The sequence below is a fragment of the Lipotes vexillifer genome, unplaced genomic scaffold, assembly GCF_000442215.2.
Source record: "Lipotes vexillifer unplaced genomic scaffold, Lipotes_vexillifer_v1.1 scaffold1132, whole genome shotgun sequence".
Taxonomy (NCBI): domain Eukaryota; kingdom Metazoa; phylum Chordata; class Mammalia; order Artiodactyla; family Lipotidae; genus Lipotes; species Lipotes vexillifer.
In genome coordinates this window covers 333,040-339,668 of record NW_006793725.1, presented here as the reverse complement: position 1 = coordinate 339,668, position 6,629 = coordinate 333,040, and the positions used below count along the sequence as shown (strand labels likewise).

At 37.7% G+C, this 6,629-nt stretch overlaps 1 pseudogene; it reads right to left on the bottom strand.

The window, feature by feature from the left end:
* Positions 1–4,404: 4,404 nt before the first annotated feature.
* Positions 4,405–6,407, bottom strand: LOC103077034 (probable ATP-dependent RNA helicase DDX5 pseudogene; annotated as a pseudogene).
* Positions 6,408–6,629: the final 222 nt, after the last annotated feature.

The window sequence follows — 6,629 nt, the reverse complement described above, 5'->3', positions numbered from 1 at the left end:
GGCCCTCCACTTAGGCCCTTATCTTATCACCTTCACAAACATAGACTACCTTATTTAGGTTAACGAGATATCACTATTAATTTTTCTTCTGTGAGCCACATTAGAGGTCAAAGGTGGTAAGCCCAAGCTATGCTTAGTTTCTAATTGTAAATGTTGGCACAGAAATACATCTAGTTATCTTCCTGAAATTTCATAACAGTAATATTAGCACTTCTTTATCTGGAACTTCTAACTTTTCAAAAAACATCCTTTCGTATTTTGTGTATCTTTGAAGAAGAGATTGGAGGATTATATTAGATGATCCCTAAGATCTCTTAATTCTGAGGTTCTGATTCTGTGATATTGATGCTTACAACTTAATTTTACATTTTATATTTACTTGTGTGACTTTGATTCATCTTTGCACTATGAATTCCCTGAGGGTGGAGCCAGTGTCTGTTTTTGCTCACTCTTGTATCTCCAAAGCCTGCACATAATAGGTACCCAGAAAGTATTTGTTGATTGAATAAAGAACTATGTGAGATTGCAAGGTGATTATCATCGCTATTTGTTATATTACTAAATCAAAGCTAAGAAGAAAAATGACTTGTTTAAGAACAACTGCTATTTAGTGGCAGAGCCATTTGGTAACCCGTATCTCCTGGCTCTTGGGTTGTTGGCATGAGCAGATAAAGTAATAAAATTCTGAATCCTCATAGATTATCTCATGCCTGTTTTTAAAGTCATTAGTAGTCATGTGAATTAAGCTCTTAAATACTTATTTAATAATAAAAGACTCCTTTTAAAAAAAATAAAATGGCAAAAACTTTAAAACACTTACAGATAATTACTTTTTTCCTCTCAGAAGTACCTGAGTTCTTAGTTGAATTTTCTTCAGCTTTCAACTCTAGGTTAAGGGAAAATTTTCTTTGAGCCTTGCTGCTTGTGGTAGAAGTTATTGAAAAGGCAGCAGCTTCACACACTCACCAGAATAAAAAAGACTGAAAACACTAAATGTTAGTGAAGTTGTAGAATAATAGAACTTTCATACACTCTCAGCAAGTCAAGTCCAGCTTATTTGGTTTTTTATGGCTCTTGAGTAAAAATGATTTTTACAGATGAACATTTGCAATTGATTTGATGATAGGCAACACTGGCTTTGCCTCCCAAATTAAAGAAATGATAATCCCACAGAAAATTCCATTCTATTCATTACTAAACCTGTATTACAAAAAAAGAGCTCATTTTATTACTATTATATTTTACATTTCATCGATAAAAATTTTGTGGAAATGTGTCTTTGCTCTTGTTACATAAGTTCCAATATAATATACTTGGTTTTTGCCTCTGCTATCTGGCCCTTTACAGAAAAAGTTTGTCAACCACTGTAATAGATATTGTACATACTAACTTATTTTTTCTTCATCACATCCCTGGCAGAGATACATTATTATCCCTAATTTTTAGATAAGGAAACAGGATCAAAAAGACCCAATGTCAAATGACTCCTAAGTAGCAGAGCTGAGAATCTCTTAGGATTAATTTTGGTTTGATACCGATACCTGTATTATTGTGCTCCACCATGCTGCCTTCTTCCTTAAAGGGTGTGAGTGGAACAGACCTTTCAACCTCCTGAGTCTGGGCCTGGTGACAATCTTAGTCCTGTGTACAAATGTCTATGGGGGGGCCAAGCCTGGTTTTACCCATACTAATTCTTCCCTGCTGTGAAATCTAGTGTCTTATTCTCTCCTTCTATATTCATATTTTATAATCTAGACCATTTTACAGATGAAAAATTTGAGGCTAGAGAGTTTCAGTGGCTTCCCAAGGTCTCATAGTTTTTCTCATAGGAAATACCTGGAAAAGCACTCTTCTCAGATTTGCCTTTGATTCCTTGTGCATGTTCCCAGATACTCCCCCAAATGTGAACATTTTTGATGCTTAATTTCTCTATTCATAAAGTAGGACTGATGATTCTTGCCCTGCTTTTATCATTGTGAGGATCAAAGGGGAAAATTTATATGAAAAGCATTTGAAAACCATTAAACACTCTGTATCATTGTACATTATTGTCATGATTGTTATTATTGTTATAATTATTGCTATTTCTGGGAATATTTCTAATTTATCACTAATCAAAATAATGTCATCAGGATCTCCAAATCTGTTTTTTCTTTTGAAATCAAAGATCCTACAGATGCGGCAGAGACAACTATGGTGTGTCCTGACATTCATGCTTTAAGGTCTTTAGTGTTGAGAGATCAGCACAGGTTTTCTTGGTGCTCTATCAAATCTTATGTGATTAAAGGTACTGAGTGCACTAATGTAATCCTGTAGTTAGATGTTATTATGCCAAAGGGTTATGCCAAAGGGTATACTACATCCTGCCCCCATTTGAAGATGTGAGTTGACTTTTGAGACTGTGCATATTGAAGAGAGAATAGACATCTAATTAAGTATATAAATTTAACTCCTGGAAAATTATATTTTAATAAGATAATTCAAACCACAAAAAATGACAATTAAAGTATATTAAAGTTGTTCTAAAAATCTCAAAGCAAGGATATTCACCATGTTAATGATGAAGCCAGGAATAGATCCACAGAGTCAAAAGCCAGAGCTCATATACTCTGTGTCTCTCAGCACTGGGAGTTTAAAGTTAGATTTCAATGTGGGCTTCTGTGGATTTTATTTTGTTAAGATTTGGATGAGGGTTATGAGAAAATGTCCTACTTAAATGAAATATACCCTAAACTGTCCTATAAGAACTGAGGTTAGGAGTGAGTAAGCTCTGGAGGGAAGGAAGCAGGGCTAGACTGGTGACCTTGTTTCCTAAAATCTTATCTTCACCTTCCCAGTCCCTCCCTCTGATCTTGCTGCCATCAGAGGAACACTGTTACCTCTTTTTTTTTTTTAACATCTTTATTGAAGTATAATTGCTTTACAATGGTGTGTTAGTTTCTGCTTTATAACAAAGTGAATCAGTTATACATATACATATGTTCCCATATCTCTTCCCTCCCTGTGCTATGCGGCTGCTTCCCACTAGCTATCTATTTTACGTTTGGTAGTGTATATATGTCCATGCCACTCTCTCACTTTGTTACAGCTTACCCTTCCCCCTCCCCATATCCTCAAGTCCATTCTCTAGTAGGTCTGTGTCTTTATTTCCCTCTTACCCCTAGGTTCTTCATGACCTTTTTTTTCTTAGATTATACATATATATATATATATATATATATATATATATATTATGTGATAGCCTAGCATTTTTTTTTTAACATCTTTATTGGAGTATAATTGCTTTACATTGTTGTGTTAGTTGCTGCTGTATAACAAAGTGAACCAGCTATATGTATACATATATCCCCATATCCCCTCCCTCTTGCTTCTGCCTCCCACCCTCCCTATCCCACCCCTCTAGGTGGTCACAAAGTACCGAGCTCATCTCCCTGTGCTGTGCAGCTGCTTCCCACTACCTATCTATTTTCTGTTTTACATTTGGGAGTGTATATATGTCAATGCTACTCTCTCATTTTGTCACAGCTTACCCTTCCGCCTCCCCGTGTCCTCAAATCCATTCTCTACATCTGCATCTTTACTCCTGTCCTGCCTCTAGGTTCATCAGAACCTTTTTTTTTTTTTTTTTTTAGATTCCATGTATATGTGTTAGCATACAGTATTTGTTTTTCTCTTTCTGACTTACTTCAGTCTGTATGACACACTCTAGGTCCATTTACCTCACTACAGACAACTCAATTTCATTTCTTTTTGTGGCTGAGTAATATTCCATTGTATATATGTGCCACATCTTCTTTATCCATTCATCTGTCAGTGGACATGTAGGTTGCTTCCATGTCCTAGCTACAGTAAATAGTACTGCAGTGAACATTGTGGTACATAACTCTTTTTGAATTATGGTTTTCTCAGGGTATATGCCTGGTAGTGGGATTACTGGCCATGTGTTAGTCCTATTTTTAGTTTTTTAAGGAACCTCCATACTGTTCTCCATAGTGGCTGTATCAATTTACATTCCCACCAACAGTGCAAGAGGGTTCCCTTTTCTCCACACCCTCTCCAGCATTTATTCATTCATTCATTTATTTATTTATTTATTTATTTTTCCAGTCTTCAAATATTTTTTATTGGAAGGCCATGCATTGCCTTCATTTATTGTATTTCAAATCACTATACATATACTTTTGTGAAAACACTGCCTGCATTTTCTAGTACAAAGAGACCTAAAAATTTTTTCAGGAATGTAGAGAAATTTCCAACTTAAATAGTGAAAAAGTACACCATAATTACTGCTGCACTGCAGTCATTTCTTCATTTCCCATGTTTCTTAAATAACTACCTTGTCTGATAACACATGATATAAAGAGTAATTATGAAAAACAGACATTTACATATACTTCTAAAGTTTTATTGAGAGTATCCTATTGGCATTGGATAACCAATAGGCGCAGCTGTAGTAGCAGGATATGCATATGCCTGTTGGTTCATACCATTGTGCATATTGGGAACATTACATCCATATTGCTGAGTGCTATCATATCCATTTTGGTAAGTCCCTGTTGGATTACCAGTCCTAAAGCTGCTCTGTATACCAGCAGACACAAAATTACTTCCAGAGCTTCCATTGGTGTAATTTGAAGCACTATAAACACCATTTTGAGTTTTTGCCCCAAAATCTCTCTTAAGCAGACTAGAGTAACCTCAGTCATAATTTTCCCTGTCTCTAAATGTATTAAATCCACCCCTTTTGCCAACAGAGTATCTGTCCCGATGGTCATCCTTCATGCCTCCTCTACCCCTGGAATGACCTGAAGCTCTGTCTTGAACCAACTGAAGCAATTTGGGATTAATTGCTTGATTAGCTTCATGAAGCACAGAGATAAGGTCGCTCACTTGCTTTATGTTATCAGGTGTAAAGAAAGTGTATGCTGTGCCTGTTTTGGTACTGTGAGCAGTTCTTCCAATTCGATGAATGTAATCCTCTGAGGAGTTAGGGTAATCATAATTGATGATAAATTTCACATCTTCCACATCTAGCCCTCTGGAGGCCACATCTGTAGCAATCAGAATAGGAGCCTTTCCATGTTTGAATTCATTTAGAACCCAGTCATGTTCCTGTTGACTCTTGTCACCATGGATACCCATGCCAGGCCACCCATCTATCCTCATTTTTCAAGTGAGTTCATCACATCTTCTTTTGGTTTCAACAAAAACAATGGTTTTAATCACCTTCTCACTCATGATCTCTTCCATTAGATGAATAAGCTTTTTATCCTTTTCTACATCATGATACACATCCACAATCTGAAGAATGTTGTGATTTGCACTCAGTTCTAGTGCACCAATGTTTGTATGAATATAGTCTTGCAGGAAATCTTCAGCAAGCTGTCTTACTTCTTTTGGCCAAGTAGCACTCCACATTAGGGTTTGCCTATCAGGTCTTATCTAATCCACAGTCTTCCTTATTTGGGGTTCGAATCCCATATCAAGCATTCTATCTGCTTCATCAAGGACAAGATAGGTGGTTCTTCTTAGATTGGTTTTCCCACATTCTAAAAAGTCAGTAAGTCTTCCAGGTGTTGCAATACAGATTTCTACATCTCTCTCCAAATAACGTATTTGTGGTCCCTTGGGAGCACCACCGTAAATACAAGTGGACTTCCAGCAACATGCTCTACAGTATTCAGCAGCTACTTGCTGTACCTGTTGGGCCAGTTCCCGAGTTGTGCCAGCACCAAGCAAATAGGTCCATCACCTCTCTCTAGGAATGGCTGATGATTGATGTGGACAATGGCAGGCATCAAATCAGACAACGTCTTCCCAGATCCAGTTTCTGCTACCCCAACCATATCCAATCCATTTAGAGCAACTGACCATCCCTCAGCTTGAATAGCTGTGGGTTCAGTAAAATTCTGCCTTGCAATCATGTCCATGACATTTGCAGGGAAGTTCGCTTCATAAAAATTCAGGACTGGCTTTGGGCAGCTGTGACCTCTAACTGTAATTTCCTTGCTTCTTCTGTATGTCTCTACCTCTTGTGCTGTACATCTAGCCAAATCAGGGTGTTCTTGATAAAAATTATTCTCAAATTTGGGCAGCTCATCAAGATTCCACTTCTTTTTAACCGATTTCTCCCCAGGGTTTCCAAACTTCTTTCCAGATAACGGCCCTGCCCTACTTCCTCCAAATCGAGGGACACGAAACCCTCGATCCCAGGTGCAGTCTCAGTCACTCGATTAACCCAACATGGCGTCAATGGTTGCAGTTGGTGGGAAGTGAAGCAGAGAGAATGGAGCACTATGAGTAACCGGAGGTGGCTCCAGCGACAGCGAACTCTTGCGGGGGAGGCAACGGAGGGATGGCGATGACAAGAGCTGGGGCTGCTGCACAAAAGTCCGGTGGAAATGAATGAGGTCTCCAGCATTTATTGTTTGTAGATTTTTTGATGATGGCCATTCTGACATGTGTGAGGTGATACCTCATTGTAGTTTTGATTTGCAGTTCTCTAATGATCAGTGATGTTGAGTATCCTTTCATATGTTTGTTGGCCATCTGTATATCTTCTTTGGAGAAATGTCTGTTTAGGTCTTCTGCCCATTTTGGGGTTGTGTTGTTTATTTTTCTGATATTGA